We start from the raw sequence: 17887 nt of genomic DNA, 5'->3' as shown, positions 1-17887 counted from the left end.
TGAGAGATTATTAGGTCGGTCCCAGAGTCGGTAGTCCACTAGGCTAAGTGTATCTGAAGGGTCCCTGAATGGTACGACATCTCTAACTTGGGTCCCAATATTAAAATATATCTCTAATTTGCATCCCAATATTAAAAAGTTCATGAACTAGTGCTGTAAAAGGTACCTTGTTTGTGTTTTAAAGACTACAAGCAAGTAGAGTCTAATTACTCTGTGACTAAAGCACAGGGCTCTGTTAGCAGACAGCCATTATACGAAAATTAGCCTCCCCAGCCTCGCAGGTGTAAACTTGGTGGGCAAAGAGGACAGCCACAGAAGTCGAAGTCTGAACCTTCCATTTGTGTAGATGCAGCGAGCTCGGACACACCCATAGAGGGAGTTCCCTTTCTCCAAACGAGGACGCAAGGCGCTCTGATGAGGTGGTTTTCAACGAAAATGCTCCGAAACTGTCAAGATGCCACCAGGCTCCTTATGTTCCGGCGGGTGCATTCAGGGAGAGTCCCTGGCTCCTTGGCAATGTCTCTGATTCTCCGAGGGAGGAGATGGGCTATGAGCCGGAATGACTGACAAAAGAGACAACTAAAACTGCCTTTTTATTGGAGATGGATGGAGCCTCAGATTTAATGTCATCGCAGCTCCAAATAATGTTGGGGGGGGGGGGGGGGCAGGCACAAAATGGTTTTGCTCCCATCCTGTCACAGAGGAGAGGGGAATACAGCAGAGATGCTGATAATAAAAGAAAAGCAATAAAAACTTTGGCTGCCTGAGATTCCACTGATTTGATTAGGGGAAGCGGAGCACCTGGCAGCTGAATCCACTGCATGGCTGTGCCTGGAGAGGAATGAACGCTGCCTCTCTCTCTTACACGAAGGGGGTTTATTATGAAGGCAAAGGGTGTTTTGGGGGTGCTCTGTATCCAAAATCCATTCTACTTGCCCAGTGTTTGTCTCTACATGAAACCGCATGAAAAACACTAAAAATATGCAAAAAAAATGTATATATATATATATATATATATATATATATATATATATATGCATCCCTTATTTGGACAGTAAAATAGGCGTTCCATATTTAACTCATGGCTTAGTGATGCATTTTCTTCTGTATGTGTGTGAACGATTTTTGAATTTGAATATAATTCAATAGTTAGCTAGCCAGCATGGATAAAAAGCATGCCGTGAGACCATTTTGATCTAAAAACTCAGCTAATTTTTAAGATTGGCTAGGTGACAAGTGACAGTGAACCTATCATAAAGCTAACAAGAATTTAAAACCCGGTTTCAGATACACTGTCTGTCTACAGTACGTGACCGCACCATTTTAAGGTGAATTTGATTGAGTTGTTGTTTTTTTTTACTTTTTAAAAATAATGTAATGACCAAAATTGGTACTAATTGTATGGTATAATACGAGAAGGAACTATTTTTTCTTGATAGAATCATTGTTTTCATAGAATTAACGACCAGAGGTTTTTGAATAGCAACGGTCCAAATAGAACTACCAACGAGAGTTTTGCTTGACAATGGCCACGGAAGAATATTTCAGCTGATTAAGTTGATAAAAATCAATAAATATAAAAGTAACCATATATAGTTATTGTTGGTAACCCATTGTATAAGTGGAATAAACCACGACGGGCTGTCCCGTTATTGGAAAATAATGTACCTCGGCTTCGCCTCGGCCGCATCACCACCCCCGTCGTACATTATTTTCCAATAACGGGACAGCCCGTCGTGGTTTATTCCTTACATATTGTATTAGTACAGTTATGAAGAGTAAGTGTGGTATTGGATTCTACTGGCTGATTGGCTGTAAGAATTCTGTTGTCAAAACATGATGAAGAAGGTGATGGAGCAGACAGCTTCATGTTTGAAAAAAACCTTAACCCTTTCAGACACCACAAAAATTTCTACACTTGACTTACAATTTTCAAAAGACGTGCAGAAAATTTCAGTTTGTGGTTAGTAACATGGTTCATTAAAAGTTCTCAAGGATCTAAAGCAGTGGTATCAATGGAAATGACACTTCATCGTGCTTGGCCACGGAGAGCATTACCTATTGACCGGCCAGTAACGGCAAGAGATTGGTAGGCTCCACCCACTGTGTTAAGATGAGGAAGTCTCCAACAGCTAGCCAATGCACAGATATGAAGCCATGCCAAACCTGAGACTTACATCAATGCCTAATGAGATTGGGGAGGGGGCTGGATGAGAAAAAATAAAATCAATCTGTTGCAGCTAATCCTCTCATTTGCAGAAATGAGGTCACAAGTTGATGTATTGTTATATAAAGGGATTTGTTCTAGGTCCCGAGGGGCCAAAGAGAGGGTAAGAGTGATTGTACTGAGAGAGTGTTAGCCCAAGGCACAGGACACTCTTCACTTCACTTCTTCAGCAAAATGGCTTCCGCTTCCTTCCATTTATACGCCACATTTGTCTCCATTAACAATAAGAACAAAAGCTGCCCACAGCCCACAACATTCCAAAAACATTTCTTCAGAACATTGCCATCACATGTCCTTAACAAAGTTAATAAATTTGTTTAAGCTGCACCAGGAGGGTCAGTGTAGTGACTGAGCGAGTCTATCTCACCATTAAATTGTTATTCTTGGAATGAGAGAAAGCATAATTTAATAGGTAGAGATTTGGTGAATCAGTTTAGGGTGCTCTATTTATATTGAAGACAATATTTTTAGTAAATATGTCATTTAATTGAGGGGAGACAGGAAACTTTCTATTTCACACAACAAAAACTGGCCTTTTAAAAAATTTTATAAATAATAATAACTCTTACCAAGCCAATTACTGTAGGTGAATATAAGACAGCTAAGCTAACACGGTCTCCTTAATTGTTAGAAGGTAGAACTAAAGACAGAGGGTCCTTTCGCATGGCCTATTTTTGTTCATGTAACCTGAGGACAGCTTGTTTCACACAGCAGAGTGTCGCACATCTCTGAAAACCACCCCTTTAACAGGACAAGACTGTTCACATGGAGTACAGCAGAGGGGTACCTTTCTTTTAATGAAAGGAGAATGGACACTGAAATTAGCCCTCCAGACGCAGAAAAGACCAGGAAACAAGGCACCTCTTCCTCCCTCCTGTCAGTGGTGCTACTGTGGAGATGCCAGATGGCACTAACAGAAACTCAATTGCTCTTGTCAAACCTATATGTTCTTGTCTGGTGTTCTATTGTGCAACATTAGCTGATGGTCATTTAAAAACCTAAAAGGGACTGTTCGGGTGTGGGAGCAGGGGGGGGCGGGGGGGCAGGTCGGGAGAATCTGCATTCAATCTAGTCTTTTTTTCTTTTGACAACTGCTTTCAATTCAGGGCTGTTAGTGAGCATCCACAGTAAATCAAAACCTGCACTTTGCAAAAGAAACCCGGTTACTGATAAAGGTAACTCTGTGAGCTCTTTAGCTCTTTTCTGGAAGCAGGGCACCATTAATAACTACAGTTGCATCAGACAAATTAGGAGTTTGGAAGACCTACTGCATTAAACCACACTGAACTACATTTAACCAGACTGAGCCAGGTTGAACCAAATAAAACCAGGCTGAACTATTACATTACATTACCTTTATTTGGCAGAAAATAATGAATAATGAACCAGGTTTTACTGGGCTTAACCAGACGGAACCAGGTACAGAGCCAGGCTGAAGTAAATGGACATAACAGGGTTCAGAATAGGCTGTGCTGTGCTGTGTGTGCCATTACTTTTACACTCCAGTTCACAAATTTTTCTCCAATTGTTCCTGCAAGAAAGAAAAATTGGTGGACATTTTGGTGGGAAATTGGCTTCCTATACTGCCAAAATAAGCAATCCTATCTGTCTGACACTGATCTTACAATTCAGAAGGTACATTTTCTTTAATGTTGTCCTGCTCTTGTGTGACAGCTAGATGGTACAGCCCATGGCTTTCCAGGGAAGCAAAGCTAATTTGTTTAGCCAAAATTCTGATACCATAGTGCACCAATCCAGAACAACAGTGCTCACCATCGTCAATGCCCATCCCACTTCCTCACAGGGGGAACTATTTATCTGTATTTTGTAAAATGGAGAGAAATGTCAGGAATTCCTCCATGAACTTTACCTTGAATTAACACTCTGGAGGTTGTGACGAGGATGACATTTCTGTTATTACTATTATTATTGTTATTTTTCCTTTTCTTTTGTGTAACTCGTACAAACAATTTGAGCTGTTGTCCTAAATAGGCATTTCCCTCATGACTGCAGAATCAACTGGCTCAGAGATGGCGTTCCCCAAGACCTTTCTGATCAAAACAAGAAAATTGAAAACAAATGTAAAACACAGTCAAATCTCTTTCTAAAAAAAGAAAAAAGTGGCTGTCCAACAGCAACATTACGCAACTGGAGTCGCCGTTCGTGGAGCTGCGACAGGAACCCGAAGATGAAAGGAGTTCACACCAGCCTGTGGTCTTTAACACAAAAGGTCAATTACACAGAGCTGGGCTTACACGGCTACACGCATGCTGTCCAGGGGAAAAACAGTAAAAAGCAGGACTTTCTTCAACAGTTCTTCAAGCATAGCAAATGCTTGTGTGGTGAGGTTGTCTTTTTGCTTTTATAATGGCATGTTTTAAAATAAGACATGGTTATTAACACTAGCAGTGCTACACGGACAGCTAATTGCACATTTGTTCTTTTATTTGGGGGGATAAAGAGAAAAAAAATGTTAATTTCTTGAATGTTAAATTATGGATTATGTGAATTTCTGGAATGGCTGGGTGCTGTTTCAGAATCAGGGGAGGAAGCCTCTCATGCCCCTTTTCCACCAAGGCATTTCGAGGGCCGGTTCGGAGCCAGTGCCTAATCGCGAACCAGTTCTTCCGTTTTCGACAGCAAAAGAACCGGCTCTTGGCCGGGAAAACTGGTTCCAAAGCGGCACTAACTCTTAGCTGGTCTAGAACCAAGAACCGCATACTTCAGGGGCTGGGGGCGGAATTATTGTGACCAACTGAGGCCAACTAAAACTTTGTGACCGCCAGGTAGAGTGAAACCACCTTCGTTAGACAGACAGGAAAACGTAAACTGATTTGCAACTATATATGAAATAGGCAAAATATCGGTAACAACATGTACCTAGTTATGTAGGAAAAAATGTCCTTGTTATCCTCAGTGATTATTTTTTCAGTACTTTCACGGTTTTTTTTCTGTGCCGGCAAATAAGTCAGAGGTGGTCCAGCGCTATAGCTTTTGGTTGCTAAGGGGACGTGTATCGACCTCCCCATATAAATGAATGGAACTTTACATAAATTTGCTAGCATACAGTTTAAGTGTCCTGTCTTGCGATGTGGTCGCTATCAGTACGTCTAGGAATCCGATATTCACTGTTGTAACCCAAGTCGCAGGATGCAAAATAGCCGTTAGGAAAGCAGTTTGAAATTATGATGCAACGTCTGTGCCATTGGATTTAATGGGTCGCGATGAGATAATTCCGAGCGTGTTGCTTGTCTTAAAGTTGATATAGTAAATAAGAGGTCCCTCCAGTTTTTTGCGATTCAGAATTTTCTGAATTCAACTAAAACAAAATTCTGCATTTTTCCCGACGATGCATAATTTCTAAAATGGCTAATTATTTTTTACGAATTATGCAGCGTTGGGGAAAATGCGGCATTTTGATGTTGTGTTGAATTCCCTTTTCCTATCACTTGTTACATGTTGCCCCTTCCCTGCACTTCTTGGTAAATTGTATTCGTCCTAATACTGTAGCTTATTCTTCTGCCTAGTTTGGCTTTGCAGATGTCAGACCCAGGATAGTGTTCTTTGTTCTCGGCTAGAAATAGCTTTACAAAATAAGTAATTGTACCTTACTGAACCCGTGTTCAGCAGTTGTCTACGATCATGAAAATGCACTTTTTGTACGTCGCTTTGGATAAAAGCGTCTGCTAAATGAATGTAATGTAATGTAATGTAATGTGTTGAATTCAGAAAATTCCGAATCGCGAAAAACTGAAGTGACTAAATAAGGCTGTAATAATATAACAATGTATATGTATGTTTTTTATTTTATTTTATTTTTTTTACATTTAGACAGTTTACTATGTGTATTTTTACATGACATACATTTTAATAGGTAGCAATATTGCTGGGAAAGCGGAGACGTATACAGACGTATACAGTGACGTGATGTAACCTGTGGAAAAGCAAACCAGTTCTTAGAAGGTTCGCAAATTGAACCAACTGCGAACCGGCACTAGCACCAGCCCAGAACCAGAGCTAGGTTCGCGTGGGTGGAAAAGAGGCATCTGTGACTGACAAGTACAGCCAGAGGGGCTGATGGGAAGGAGTGGGCTTTGCTTTTGGCCCAGAGATTCAGCCTTTGAACTCCCAGACTGACGAAATTTGATTGTCTTCTAATCACCCCACTCTTTAGAAGCCCTGACTAAATACTTTCATTTTGATATCAGAAGATTTGGAAATTCTGAAATGAAGACTTTGGCCTGTATTCAATCAACGGTTCATTTACAAAAACACATGGTGTTGTCAGGTGCTTCTATTCACACCGCAGGCTATAGCTGAGTTTGCATCGAGTGGATTCAGAGAAATAATATTCATATGCAGCTTTAATATGCAGTCCACTGGTGGCCAAATGACTGACAGGGGTAGCAGTGACGATAGCAATGAACGCGGTCTCCTATCCGTCTGAACCCTCCCATACCCTGGGTAATGCTATCGCAAATTGCACATTGTCTTAGGAAGCTACTGACCACAGTTGGGACTGGCACGGTCCGGAATTTGATCCCAGGCTTTGAGGCTCATCTATGCACTACAGCATGATTCCTTAACCATATGAGTCACCCAGAAGCCCCTGCAGACTCTTAATTACTGTGACTGACTGACCATTATTTCATATTGGATAGAAAGAGACTACAACACCCATGATGCAACTGTCCACAAAGGCACAGCAGTGGCTTAAAAGGATATGAGCGTGCTACTCATATCCCATTGCTCAACTGTGCTTGCACGTGGCAGCCATTAACCACGGGCTGGTGAAAGGTTGGAGGCCTGTGGTTAAAAGCTGAAAACCACAGAAAAAATAAAAGCATAATCTGGGCCAGTTCAGGATTTAGTACACCATTTGCGTCTGACCCACTGGATTAGTACTGAGATGGGGTTTGCAGTGTGCTCTTAGTGTGCTGGCCTCTATTAGCAGAACCACGGTGAATTTTTCATTGAGGTGGCTTGGCTCGGGGTCCTCCACAGGTCTTTGTGAACATGAAGATGTCAAGGAGACGTTTACAAAGAAGCCCCACGGGAATTGGAAGGTAAATGGGACCTTTGGCCTTTGAGATTTCTCTAAAGCTGTGGGGGTTGGTCCTCATTACATGCACTTCAAAGAAAAATCCTGAGTGCCAGGCAACCCCGTTAGGCTCACAATTCTGTAGCACTATGAGTCTGAGATGAGTCCACTCAAACACCAGGGATGCGCTTTGGCAATAAGCCAAAGTTCAGTCACTACTTCTGAGGAAGGGCTTTTATAGATGAGACTCCAAATGCAGGTGTCAATTCAAGCACAAGCATTTACCCCACAACAGAACAATGAAGAAATACCGGTAGAACGAATCAAATAATGATTATAAAAACCCCAGAAACTTTCATTTCTGTTGAAATAGAAGCAATAAATAAAAAGTACTTTTAAAGAAGTCAACTCCCTTTTCTTGACAATAAGTCGGGGAGTACAGGGCTGGCTAGTCATCCAGGAGCACCACAGTCTCTCAGGCATTTACAGTAAGACACAGAATGTGATCTTCACTATCCTACAATGACAGCACCTGTCACTGTACTCACCCAGCCGTGTGGGGAACGGAAGGATTTGGCTCTACTGCTTATCTTCCAAAGCCATTCACAAAATTTAACCAAGTTAAAAAACAGTTAAGGGGCCACGTCTCTTCAGTAAGAATGCTCAAAGGCCAAAAGCTGTAAATGGAGGTCAATGGGGGTGCCCATTGAAAAAGAGGGTGTGTGTGTGACCCTGCCTGAGCAGCTAACAGCTTCATTAAGACTGAGGACTTGCTCTAGCAGCCCATGACTAATGAGACTAAAGGTGAGTTGGGCAGCTCTATGGTGACATGGGGACCAGAAGGATAACAAGCTCATTGAAGGAGGCGCCCATATTAAGAAAGCAGCAAAAGATTTTAATGCGCCCAGCCACAAGTTGGTATAGTTCACAATTCATACATTTTCAACCAGTAGCTGATATATTAAAACAATAAGAATAGTAAAAGCTTCAATGCTCCATCCAATCGGGAATCTAAAGACTAACAAAGAAAGGAATGGAATTATTCATAAATCCCAGAGGATCACCTGTGACCTCCATTTGCTTTAGATGGGGAATCAAAGCCAGGACTGAATTTTGAGGTCCCTCCTGCCTTGTGGCTTTGGGAGGGGCATTTGGAATTCTTAGGGGGCTTACAGAACAGAAGAAGGCACATATTAAACACACTAAAGGCCCTCCCACTGGTTTCCCAGTTCACAGAGAACCCTGGCTTTCACTGGGAAAAAACTGAATAAATCCACTACAGTATTTTAGTTTCTCCAAAGAGAGACAGAGATGAAACAGATGCATGATGGCTGAACGGGTGAAGCACAGCTCAGTCCACGACTACCTGTGCATTTTAAGATGTTCGCCAAGACGACCTCATCTGATGTTTTTACCGCCACAATCAAATTCAATAACCAATTCAGACCCACGAAAGTAAGTAAGGTGATTAACGGTATAGTCCACTGCTTTAACTTGATGGATTTTGAACTGAGGAGCAGGGGGAAAGCATTGCCATTGGGTCTGCTGCCATTGAAAGCAGCAGACCCTGTGACTCTCTGGGACCAAGGTGTAGGAGCACTGCTCCAAGGTTGTAAACCTTGTTGTTACCTTTAAAATGAAATAAAAAGGTATTTATATCCTATACTTCTCCACATTAAGAGTTATGCCAATGTGAATTATATTAAATTGTGAAATATAGAACACGAGCATGCATAGTATCTGCCCCTCTCCTTCAGATAGCTGTAGAACTGTGAGATTTGGGGAAATGAAAGGAGCTGTGTGTGCCTTCTGTAAAGGACAGAAACCAGAGGATTGACCTCTTACACACGGTTTGAGGAAGGGTTGCTCTAAGAAAAAGAGGGAATGAAAGAGGGAGAAGGAGAAGGAGACACTGCAGGCAGACACAGTGGGAGTGAGCCTGCAGAGGGAAACAAGCAGACAACAAGAGAGAAACCACTAAAAAACAGCAGCACACTTACCTGTCAAGACAAGCGATAATAGCCACAGGAGACAAGTGAGACAAGGGGGGGAAGACAAGAAAAAAAAACATCATTAGCAACAAATCTCAGCTTTCCATAAAGCTAATCACTAAGTGTTTTAAGCATAGAAAAGGTATTAGACATCGGAAATAGTAACCTCTTTCATTCAGAGAAATGACCCCATCACACAAAGGACAGCATCGCAGGCAGCATTAATCTTCAAGCAAGTGCTCTTCTGCACAAGCTGTCAGTGTATTCAAGCTGGTCTTAAAGACATTTTCTCAGACGAGAAGGAAAAAATGAAACCTTTGTCCAACAGGACAGCAATTTCACTCCCAATGAGGTTCAGCCGCAGTTGTGGATGCACAGCCTTCCCGAAAGGCTCAAAATAAAGGGCCTAATCATCAAAGATCAAAGACCGCCACATAAATGATTTCACATTTGATACTTTGTCTACTTTTCCCTGTTGGTTTGCATGAGGTGAACAACCTTATCTATCACTGGAAACATGGCTGTAACCAATCAACTTTGCTTTACAAATTAGAATTAAACATGGCATTAAACATGGCATGAACGGACAAAAGACAAGGTTCAAATACATTACCTGTAAATACATTAATGAGACATTTGTCAGTACGTAAAGTAGTTCTAACATGGTGGTTCTAAACCTAGGAAAAGGCTGGTTTGGTTCATCTTATCCACATTTTACGCTGGACGTACTGAAATTCTCTGCGAGTAATCCAATAAACCAGGGAGTTATAAACCACTTACTTTCTACAAAACAAAACTTCTTCCCTGTTGTTCGAGTTCCATGGTAAATGGAGGGGAGGCCAACAAACATGTTTTAACCAATCACAGGGGAACACATTTACTAGCTCCTCCCATTTTCAGTTCCATGAACCCTCCAACCGCTATTGATACATCGCAGAGCGGTACCTCAAATTCCGTTTTTCCACTTTCAAAAGGAGCCACTGTGCAGTTTTAAGGAATTATGAACATACTCATTCCAGCCCTGATATAGCTGGCCTAATCACTGCTATAACAGACAGCGTGTTCCTCTCTGGGGGGGTCAGGGTGCTTGATACCAATCTTTTTGCACAACATATCCCCTCACCCTATCTCTGGTCCCCTGTTGGCAGGGGACTGCAATCCTGGTCCTGGAGAGCAGCAGGGTCAGCTGGTTTTTGGTTTTGCCAAATCTGCAACCAATTCAGATTCAAGAACCCAGGAATTGTGACCAACACACCCCCGTGGCTCTTTGGACCCCAGCAGACCCTGCAGCTCTTCAGGACCAGGGTTTGGGAACGCCACACACAAATCACTAGACTACCATCTCCCCCACGCCCTCCTCTCCAGCCTACCACCCCTCCCCAGAACCGCCATCAGCAGGTGCTTTGATATCATCAAGCACTCCACAACTAACAAGATGGGGGTTCTCACAAATTCTGGTTCCTCCAAAATTCTTCCGACATGCCAAAAGGACGTTTCCCGGCCATTGTCCTGTTTGGCATGCTTTTCCAGAGGGCTTCAGGCCAGAAATTCTTTGTAAAATGTGCTGAACAAATGGTAAAATCTAAAATATTAATTTTTATTGGATTTAAGGTGACAGGCTGTCCCTGCATTGGGGGTAAATATTGCTCCCGTGGGTGAACGAAGGGCAAAAAAGACACCCATTTCTCCCAGCCGACTGAACAGAATGATTCTTTTCGACTGAATTGCAGAAGGGACAGAATATTTAACCACCTGCAGTATGTACTTCTGCTTAATGACCGGTTTCCTACAGTCATATGAGTATTTTTTTTATTTGGGGTGTTCACACCCTTTATTTTAGCAGCCTTCTGCCAAGGACGACTTAAAGATTGGAGCAACAGATTGGAGCAGGTGGAGAACCTGTTTACTATAACCGCTATAAACTCAACATTACAATATTTCCATGATTTCATCAAATTAGGAGGTCACATAAAAATGTATTTCAAGGGGAAGAACTCTGGAATGGTTAATACTACAAAAACATTAGAGGAACATGCTGCATAAAAGAGGCAGTCATATTCCGAGACTGGGTAGAAATATCCCTCAGACTTGGGGTGACCAGATGTCCAGTCACATGTCCCGACATTCAGAGAAAATCAAGATTTGTTCCGTATTTCAGTCATAACTTTTTTCAATGGCTTTTCTGAGTGTAGCTACCATTGATTTAGGTTCTCATTGCGTTAAGTACGCAGTCTGCAGAGGAATCTGGTTACCCTACTCAAACTGCTCATGTAAGGGACACTACCTACATTTCAAAAGCAAAGTAAAATCATAGGTGTATCACAGTTTAGGCGTATCAGCAGCACTTTGACTCTGACAAAATCCAAATGCGAGTTTTAAAAATTTAGTTACCACTAAATTCAATTTTTGTTACCACTAAACTCATCTTGGGTGTGTGTGTTTGCACGTGCGTGCATACAAGTCCATGTATGTGTGTGTGTGCTTGTGTGTGAAAATGTGTGCACGACAGCACCATTAGATGAATCACTCCTGCAAAGTCAGAGAGTTGACTGACAGGGTCAGGGTAAGCAGCATGGTTGGGTTGCCGTGGTGACAGTCTAGGGGTCTGAAAGCCAGGGAAATGCCAGTGAGCTGACAGAGTCAGACTGCAGAGCAGGTAAGGTACGCTGAACAACTGCACTTCTGTGCTGTTATGCTATGTTAAATCCAGCACTTCTGGGCTTCACAGCCATGCTATTCTAAACAACTACACTTCTGTGCTGTTATGCTATGTTAAAACCAGCACTACTGGGCTTCACAGCCATGCTACGCTAAACAACTGTGCTTCTGTGCTGTGTTTAAATGCTGTTGAAACCAGCACTTCTGGGCTACACAGCTATGCTACGGTAAACAACTGTGCTTCTGTGCTGTGTTTAAATGCTGTTGAAACCAGCACTTCTGGGCTACACAGCTATGCTATTCTAAACAACTGTGCTTCTGTGCTGTGTTATACTGTTAAAACCAGCACTTCTGGGCTACACAGCTATGCTATTCTAAACAACTGTGCTTCTGTGCTGTGTTATACTGTTAAAACCAGCACTTCTGGGCTACACAGCCATGCTATTCTAAACAACTGTGCTTCTGTGCTGTGTTATGCTGCTAAAACCAGCACTTCTGGGCTACACAGCTCGTATGCTGAACACTTGCTTGGTGTGTTATGCGTAAACACACTGGGTCAAGTCGCTATGCTGACACTGGCTTGTGCTGTGTTATGCTGTTAAAACCAGCACTTCTGGGCTACACAGCTACGCTATGCTGAACAACTGTGCTTCTGTGCTGTGTTATGCTGTTAAAACCAGCACTTCTGGGCTACACAGCTACGCTATGCTGAACAACTGTGCTTCTGTGCTGTGTTATGCTGTTAAAACCAGCACTTCTGGGCTACACAGCTACGCTATGCTGAACAGCCGTGCTTCTGTGCTATGATCTCCGAGGCTGGCAGACTACACTTTGCTCTAGTTTTTTTAATTGCTCTGCAGCAAAAACCAAAGAAACACAGTTCATTAGAACCAATACTTTACATCCCTGACCCAGAAATCACTGCCAGACACACACACGCGCACCCGCGCACACACACACACACACATATCTGACAGAAGAAAAAAACAGACACCTCCAGCACACAGCGAGTGCAGCACGACGTCTTCCTCCACAACGCGTCGACTCAAGGACAAAAGATAATAAATATCCCACATTGCGAAGCAATTAAAAGACAATTAAAGAACGGTGAATGAATATCTAATACAAATTCCCAGAGACTCCCTGGAAAATTGAGCCATTTTAAAATTAGGTGAGGTGGGGAAGAGAAGTATGAAAGCAGAGATTAAACATTATGCCTCTATTCTTTTGTTTTTGTAATCCTTGAGGCAGTAAATGTAGTCTCTCTGTCTCCTCAGAAAGAATAGCGTTGGTCCACAGAACAGTTCAGCCTGGCGATTACATAACCAAATATCATTTAGGAGAACACATGAGAAAATGGGTGATAAGAGTAAAATACAGTCGCTGACACTTTCCTTTGCTTTCATGCAAACACTCCACCACTGGGCCACAGAAATCACTGAATTGTAGTATTACTGGCCTTCTTTTCTACCTGATAGTTAGTTGACTTATAAATGTCACTGATTGGTCTAGAGTTCACGCACACCTGGCGCCCCAGGTGTGAATCAGTTTCTGATTTAGAGAGGGGAAGAACTGGAAACCAGCAATGCCACTGACCTTATGTATTTATGGCAGTACAGACAATTGACAACAGTTATGGCTGTGGATGGCGGTATTTGTCTGTGGATGGCAGTACTAGGCGACGGATGGTGGTACTGACTGATGGACAGCAACACTGTGCTACAGATGGCAGGACTAGTCACTAAAAGGCAGTGCTGGGCTATGGCTGGTGGTATTAGCCTTTGGGTAGCAGTAATTGTCTATGGATGGCGGTACTGTGCTACGGATAGTGGTACTTGTCTATGGAAGCCACTCTTATGGACAGCTCTACATGCAGCAGTACATGGATGGGTTAATTCCACTAAGAGAAAAAGCAGCAGTTTCTCTCTCACTGTAAAGCTGCCAACAGACTGAACTCCTGTGATGGTCTCTGCAGCGAGCCTGAAACCCTGTGATACATCTATTTAGCAGCGCCCTCTTATCCAGAACGACTCATAAAAACAGAGCACATGAGTGCGTTTGATAGGTTTATGCACTTCAGCAGGTTCAAACATTATTACAACACACACACACACACAAATACAAATGCAAAATACAGAAACAAGCACACACGCACAAACTCTCAGCTAAGGAATTTAAGATGTCACTTCAGTGACTAGCGACATCATGTAGAAGTGCCAAAAGCAGGTGTGAGCTTGGTTAGCACTTAGATGGGAGACTTTCTGGAAAAAAGAGTTTCTTGCGAATTCACAAAAATTCCCATTAAGTTTTGGCTCACTGCCTTGCAAAATAATAAATATATTACAGTAATAAATTAATATAAACTGTGAAAAAGAAACTGTTCAGATGTAAAGAATGAGCTCTCATTCATCAACCGGTGTCAAAAAACACCGTCTCCTTAGAGAGGCATCTGTCTTGGATACGCTGCTCATTATCCTCGGTGTTCAACCAGTTCATTTTATTATTGACAAATTCCAAATGAACACCCTGGCAAATTAAAATTCCTAACAACTACAGCCGAGTCGAAATTTCTTCTACTTTGCATGGTCATCCTCCATGATTAAAATGCAGAGGAAGGTTTGTGCTTGTGGCTGCTCACTCCCCCGCAGCTTGATTGAAAAGCCAATCTGATGTCACAGTTATCAAATGGAAATCTGATTGGATCTGCTCAGATCAATAATGAACCGGGGCACTGTCAGGAGTGCTGGCCCTGGTAATAAGGAAAATGCATCTGATTGATTGTGTAATTATCTCCAGCAAAATCTACGGCTGACTGTGGCTACAGTACGATGTGCACGGAGAAATGCCATAATGGACTTCTCATCATCCAGCAGCAGGGTTATCCATAGCAGGGAAATAAAAAAGGAAAAGTAAACAGTTCCCATGTAAATCTTGAATCCGCCTCTGCTTTGCTGCTGGTGTGCGGAATGTGGAAGACGAGGGGCGATAACAAGGACTCGCGGGTCCCAGACAATGGCGATTCATCAACCGCCGACAAGTCCCATCCATCGACCTGAGGCGCCCGCAAATTACTGCTAAAGATGAGCGCCTCGCAGAGCTAATTATTTACATGCTTCGTCACCTGCCAGCACGGGCTGTGCCCCATAAACAGTTTGACACCGAGCGCTATCAAATTAGCGCGGGCCCCATGCCGTGCGCTTAGCATGCGGGAAGGCCCATCCACGTGCCTAATAACCAGGAAGATGGATGAGAGCAGTCTCCCTCCCTCGGTGCCCAGGTGTCTGGAACATAGCTTACCTGTGGAGGACTAGGGGTGCTCCAACAGGCTTGCATTAACCCAGGACATTCCCTATTTCAACCAACAATCGTTAGTCCATGTAAAGTACGGCTGCTCAACCCTCTTCCTGGAGATCTGCCATCCTGTAGGCCATCATTTCAACCATAAGCGCACCTGATTCTACTAATTAGCAGCTCAACGAGATCTCTAGCTGTTGCGTGAGGTCTTCTTTTTTAGACCTGGAATGAAAACGTACAGGATGGTAGATGTCTAGGAACAGGGTTGGGCAGCCCTGACTCACGGGGTGCTCTTTATCCACTATTTTCCAACATCCTGCCAATTTCACTTGCTATCAATAAAATTCTGTGACATGCACTGAATAAAAAATAGGCGACTGAAAAGCCAAATTGCTAGATTGCGCCCTTGTGAATAATGTAGCAAATACAGGTTGCTGTATCATTGAAAATAGAATTAATTTCAAAATAATCACCCAGCCTCCCATCCCACCCCGTTGTGCTCTTGCCCTGTGTCCTGCGTTCGACTGAACATTGCCAAAGATACATGGGGACTCACCCTCAGTCCTCTCTAGTCACAAATATTTAACTGTCAGAGTGAACAGTGTGTTTACACAATAGGTTTGGTGTCTCTAATGGAGTGAGGAGGTGTGTGTGTGTGTATGTGTGTGTGTGTAGGTGTGTGTCAGCCACAGCTTAAGCCTCAACAAATCCTGCTTAACAGCTCACAACTGAAAAAGCTAAATCATGATGTACACTTCAAAAGAGTGCAAAATGAGCACAAACACAGCAAGGACAAAACAGGAGATTATCTGAAAGGTGGGGGATAGGGGTGATAGGGCCAGTGTGCTTACAGCTCCTGAGCGCAATTACTCTTGTAAAAAGTACACATGGACCAGGGCTGCTGCATGACTCATCCTGTTAGACCACTGTCCCAGTGCACAGATGGGCTTAGCCTATTCACATACACACAAATAGGCTTGGTCTGTTCACATACACATGGACGGGCCTGGTCTTTTCACATACATCCAGTTGCCCTTGAATATGCCTAGCATTTCCCTGTATTATGACAGGCTATGTACACAGCTCAGATAAGTGAAAGGACAGAAATGTCGTGCATGCAGAGATGAGTGCCGGTCAGATGGATGACATCCCACAGTTGATCGGTACCATTGGTAGGTCATGGGTTTAGCAGCTGATGGTAAGCCTGGGAATGCTAGTAAATTCATTTGAAAGATCCCATTGCTGCCACGTGATGGACACACTGCAGAAAGTCTTGCGGTTAGGCACTGGGCTGGAGTCGTTTGATGCTTCAAACACGCAGCGCCTTATGCTTGCCTCAGAATTCCATATATTCTACAGTGATTTATAATGATCAAATCCTTTGGGACAAACCTTTTGAAAAATGCTCCTCTCCAATCCCGAAGAACAACTGCCTAGTGACAGTCCACCAATAGGAATGCCATTCTGACAGAGGAAGCAGCCTGTACTCTGAAGGCACACAGTGTGCTACTTTAATACAGTTAATGCATTTTGCAAAGGTGTTCACCCAAATTACACTCCATATTCACAAAGAACAAAAGCCCCCCCTCCTCCTGACAGTCTAACGGTGCAGCCATCTTTGCTGCGGTGAAGCTTTTAAAGTAGCGTTGACAAAAACTAACATCGCTCAGCGGTTTCCCATTACCCGCCTGTCACAGTCACTTCCGGCAGTCGGGCTCGCGCTCGGCGCGCCAGCTGCCTCGAACGCCAATCGTATTGCGGGCCATTGATCGCATCACAAAGGCCATGCATGTCCATCCCAAAGACTTTTACACAAGGAATTACAACGACTGGACTTTCATACCCTTAGGCTAGATTTTTGTTTTAGCCCAGCACTGTGACACCTGATCCAACTTATTTATCAATAATGGTCTTCAATCAGGACCTTGAAAAGTAGAATCAGATGTGTGAACGCTGGGCAATACGGCAACATAGCCGTTCTGACAATTAAGCTAGAATAACTGGTTGGAACAAACACCAACACAAGAACCAGCCCTGCAGGAACGGAGTTGTGTGCCCCTGAGATATGTACACAGATGACAGTGCTGGAATTGTAGTGGGGTGCCTATTGTACTCCTTTTTTGTTGGAACATGTCAGGTTCAAGCATGAAGCGCAGACTTATTTTCTTTCCTGAACATCTTCCTCTCATCTTCCTCTCACTTAATTAATCTCACTTAATTTCTGTGCTCGCGATCGCACAGAAAGAACCAGCATAAACGCCTCTGAAAATGCCTCGCTCGCATGCACAGGTACGCTTCAGCACATCGTTCTAACAACACTCATCACCTGCCATGTTTAAAGAACAGAACTATTAACACAAAAATACAAACTAAAAAAAGTAGTATTTTAAAATGAGTGAGATGTGGAAAAAAAAAGAAATAATGTGATCGTGCGAACGTGCAGAGAATAGATTTTACCATTTAAGTCTCTTTTGTATTTTTTCAAATACAGCAGAAGAAACTACCATTTTGAAGGAACAGAGAGAGTGATTTTTCGCTCTCCCTGGAGAGTTTGCATCTCACACACAGGAACACCTCTCTTTGTCCTTCCACTTCAACCGTCCTCTTCCTTTTTATTTCTTTCTTAGAGGAGGGGGGTGAGCATGGAATTAACAACATGCAAAATAAGCAACGTGA

General features: G+C 43.0%; 1 protein-coding gene across 4 annotated transcripts in view; it reads right to left on the bottom strand.

Moving 5' to 3' along the window:
- LOC135259482 (protein phosphatase 3 catalytic subunit alpha) overlaps positions 1 to 17887 on the bottom strand; it is a 123656-nt gene that overhangs the window by 62809 nt on the left and 42960 nt on the right. The window lies entirely within an intron of this gene.

The sequence above is a fragment of the Anguilla rostrata genome, chromosome 7 (genome assembly GCF_018555375.3).
Source record: "Anguilla rostrata isolate EN2019 chromosome 7, ASM1855537v3, whole genome shotgun sequence".
In the NCBI taxonomy this organism is placed as follows: Eukaryota; Metazoa; Chordata; class Actinopteri; order Anguilliformes; family Anguillidae; genus Anguilla; species Anguilla rostrata.
The sequence above is the reverse complement of the archived record's forward strand: the minus strand, read 5'-3'. Positions and strand labels throughout refer to the sequence as shown.